Source organism: Setaria viridis, chromosome 1 (genome assembly GCF_005286985.2).
Source record: "Setaria viridis chromosome 1, Setaria_viridis_v4.0, whole genome shotgun sequence".
NCBI classification, from domain to species: domain Eukaryota; kingdom Viridiplantae; phylum Streptophyta; class Magnoliopsida; order Poales; family Poaceae; genus Setaria; species Setaria viridis.
The window spans coordinates 32325985-32330526 of record NC_048263.2 but is presented as its reverse complement, the minus strand read 5'-3'; positions in this window follow the sequence as shown (position 1 = coordinate 32330526).

Below are 4542 nucleotides of genomic sequence, written 5' to 3'. Positions count from 1 at the left end.
AGGGTGTCCGACATCTCCGGCCATACAGGGCTTCAAATGGTGCCATCTTCAAACTGGCTTGGTAGCTGTTGTTGTAGGAGAACTCTGCCAAGGGCAGGCACTTGTCCCAATTCTTGTCATAATGGATGACACAAGCTCTCAACATGTCTTCAAGGATTTGATTGATTCTTTCGGCTTGACCATCGGTTTGAGGATGATATGTTGAGCTACGGATGAGCTTGGTGCCCATGGATGCTTGTAGTTGTTCCCAAAAGCGTGCCACAAACTGAACTCCGCAATCAGAGACGATGGTCTTGGGTACACCATGTAGGGAAACTATGCGGTCGAGGTACAACTCCGCATACTGCTTGACTGTGTGGGTGGTGCGGACAGGGAGGAAGTGGGCGGTCTTGGTCAGGCGGTCCACTATAACCCAGATGGAATCATATCTCTGTGATGTAAGGGGCAGTCCAACTATGAAGTCCATGCTGATGTCTTCCCATTTCCAAGAGGGAATAGGTAGTGGCTGCAGGGTACCTGCTACCTTTAGATGGCTGGCTTTGACATGCTGACAGGTGTCACATTCTAAAACATATCGGGCTATCTCCGACTTCATTCCACTCCACCAAAAGGTTTGACGGAGATCATGGTACATCTTATTGCTGCCAGGATGGATAGAGAACTTGGAGAGATGAGCTTCATCTAAGATTTGCTTCCTCAGCTCGAGGTCGGCTGGCACAATCAGTCGGTTCCCATAATATACGCCTCCAGTTTCGTCCTGCCGGAATTGCTTATATCCTTCATCCGTTAATGAGATCTTCCTGATGATCCGCTTTATTTCCTCATCCTCTACTTGTGCTGACCGGATTTGGTCTTCCAAAACTGAGTTAAGGGTGATGTGGCTGAGGGTTCCATGGGGAATGATTTCCAAACTGAGTTTTCCCATCTCATGACACAGAGTCTCGGTGAAAGCTGTTACCAACAAGCAGTTGCAACGGTTCTTGCGACTAAGAGCATCGGCCACCACATTGGCTTTGCCAGGATGATAGTGAACTTCCAAGTCATAGTCTTTTATCAACTCCAACCATCTTCTTTGGCGCATGTTGAGGTCGGCTTGAGTGAAGATGTACTTGAGGCTCTGGTGGTCGGTATAGATGTTGCAATGGGTGCCCATCAGATAGTGTCTCCATATCTTTAAGGCATGTATTACTGCTGCTAGCTCAAGGTCGTGGGTTGGGTAACTCAGCTCCTGAGGTCGTAATGCTCGTGAGGCATAGGCAATGACTCGGTTGTCTTGCATAAGAACACACCCAAGTCCAGTGCCAGAGGCGTCACAGTACACATCAAACGGCCTAGAAGGGTCGGGTTGAACTAAAACTGGGGCTGTGGTCAGCAGGTGCTTCAGGGTCTTGAAGGCTTCTTCGCATTTGTCGTTCCACACGAATTTGATCTCTTTCTTCAACAACTCTGTCATCGGCTTAGCTATCTTAGAGAAATCCGATATGAAGCGCCGATAGTAGCCTGCCAATCCAAGGAAACTTCTGATCTGGTGCACTGAGGCAGGAGGCTTCCATTCCATAACTTCCTGTACCTTACTGGGGTCGACGGCTATACCATCCTTGGAGATAGTGTGTCCCAAAAACTTGACACTATCTAACCAAAACTCACACTTGGAGAACCTGGCATAGAGTTGGTGATCTCTCAGCCGTTGGAGAACTACATGAAGATGATCGGCATGTTCTTCTTCTGTTCTGGCTAGTACCCGGGTTGTTATTCTGAGTAATGACAAGTATCTCTCTATCCGGGTAGTAGCTTCCGAAGCTTGATGTTGCAATTTCTGTGTAACTTTCCTCGCGGTTGGAAGTGAGTGGAACGCCTTCTTGATATGGTAGGTTGTCTATATGGGCAACAAGGCACGAGTCGTAGTCACGGTCGAGAAGAGATGGTCGCAATCCCGGCCAGTGGATGAATCTGCCTTGTGATGTCGAAGTTATCACCAACCCTTCGGCTGGACCAGATAATGGTATCTCTGGTGAATAGGATGAGTCGGAGTCGACGTCTTCGTCATGCCCGAGTCCGACTCGGGTTCGAGCAAGAAAACCTTGGTGGACTTTGGTTGCGTTGCGTAGTCCGTGCGGGAACCGTTGTGAAGTCGAAGTCGAATTGGACGCTGACTGGGATCGACGAGTCCGAAGCGAGTCCGACCCTTAGTTCTGGGGTCGGCTGATGGTTGGAGTAGTCCGAGGCGAAGTCGAATCCGACGCGTAGTCAAACTCGATCTCGTCGACATTGAAATCTTTGTTTTTTCTGATCAGATGTTCTGGTTTCTTCTCCTGAACGTCGACAATCTGGCACCGGAACGATCCCGGGCCTTCGGCGACGCAAAGCCAGGATCCGAAAACGAAGGTGGCGCCGCTTTCGATGAAGAAAACGAGCCTGATGATGACCTTTGCCATTGAGTTCGCGCTGAGAAACTCGACGAGCTTCCCTACCTGGCGCGCCAGCTGTCGGTGTTTTAGACCGGCAACCCACCTAGGGTACCCCCTAGGTGGTCTTTTATGCGGTAAGGGTCGTCGAGAATCAAGGAATCAATGGTGACGCAGGGAACACGATTTAGACAGGTTCGGGCTGCTAGATCGCGTAATACCCTACGTCCTGTGTGTTGGTTTGTATTGAGTTGCGTCTGTCTTTTTTTTTTGGGGGGGGTCCCTACTCGCCCTTATATACACGGGAGGGCAGGGTTACAAGTCTCAGTCCTAGTCGGGTACTATTACAGAGTTCTACTCGATAACGGCCCGAGTAGTCTTCCATAAACATACTTGATTAGTCCGAGTAGGATACGCCCATTCTTCTTCTGATCTTGTCCGAGTACGTCCCTTGATGGGCCGTCTATAACGCCCACGAAAATCACTAACAAAAATCACCCGTTAAAAACCGTCTTTAAAATCTTTTACCGCTGAGCTCCCGGAAATCGGAACCCTTCCCGGCAATTTCGCCGTCCTGGTACCCATGCCGACCCCCACCTATCTTTTTATCTGTGCCCGCGAATCTCGCCGCGTGCCGGTGTCAGACGCCGTGCGCGTGCTCCGACCGCGTGCCGCGAGTGCCGCCGGTCTCTTCCTTTTTTTTTTCCTCCCCTTTCTCCTTTCTTTTTCCTTCTTCTTCTTCTTCCCCTTCTTTCTTCTTCTTCCTCCCTCCTTCTTTCTCTCTCTCCTCCTTCTCTTCCTGGCGCCACTCCCTGGCCGGCCCCTCCCCATTACTACCCGGCGCCACCCCCTTCCTGGAGCCACGCCGCTCGGCCTCCCCGCGCGTGGGCCCCGTCGGCCGGCCCGGCGTCGGCCACGCCGCCGCCCCCCTCGATCCACGCGCCCGGTCCGGACCCCGGCCGCCTGCTCCGGCGCCGGCCTCCCCGGCCCCGCTCGCCGCTCCCCCAAGCCGGCCGTCCCGGCCCCGCACCACGCCGCCTCGCCGGCCCAACCTCCCGCACGGCACGCCACCGGTGCCGTGGCCATCGAGCTCCCACCGCCGGCCAAATAACCGGCCCCTACCTCCGGCCACCACCCCGTCGGCCTATAAATAGGGGCACGACCGGCCTCCCCTTGCCAAGCCACTCCCCCCAACTCGCCACCTCCACCCGGTGCCGCCGTCGCCGCCCCGCCGCCGCCGCATTCCGCGCCGCCGCCGCCGCACACCTGCCGTCGCCGCCGCCCCACGGGCGCCTGTGCCCCGCCCTCCTCCGACACCACCTACCCGAGGTGAGGCAGATGGAGCGCCCCCTCGGCTCCCTTCGCCGCCCCTCCGCCCCACGGCTCGCTGCCGGCGGCGCCCCACCGGCCGACCGCCGGCCCACTCTCTCCCTCCCTCTCTCTTCCTCTGTTTCCTGGAAGAAGAAGGAGCCAAAACTCCAAGAATTCCAATCTAACCCCCAAGTTTCCCCAAATTACACATAAGCCCCTCCACTTCCGAAAGAAATTACAAATAGGTCTCTGGTTTATTAAAAATCAGCCCTAAACCTCCATTTAAGCCCCTAATCAATGATTAACCCGTCATTTCATGCGCCAAACTCCCTCCAATTAATCCCAAATTTTACCACGTCACCCTCCAGAATACTTTCGCCGATCCATATCCAAATTTCCCAAAAATAATCCCTCTACCTATTTTCCGTTCGCGTTTTCCTGTTCGGAGCTCTCGGTTAAAAATCGTTTTCTCTTTTATTTATTCGTGTGCCTGTTTGTGTGTGCCGTAGATCGCGGATTGCCCGAGGAGGAGCCCGAGGAAGAGTTTGACCGCGAGCCCGAGCCCGAGGACCTGTACCGCGAGCCGGAACTCCCGGAAGGCTTTGAAGACGGCAAGTCCAATCTCACCCTTTGATGCATACTTAATACCTAGTTTTTCAAACACAACCTATTGGCCTGTTTTACAAAATGCATATTATTTTATCGCAAGACATGGTTGGTTAGCCACCCCTTGATTGATATAAACATTCCTTGTTGTCCTATGCTTATCTCTAAATATGACTCGCTCTGTTTAGATGATAACCACTGCTAGAACGCTTAGGAAATT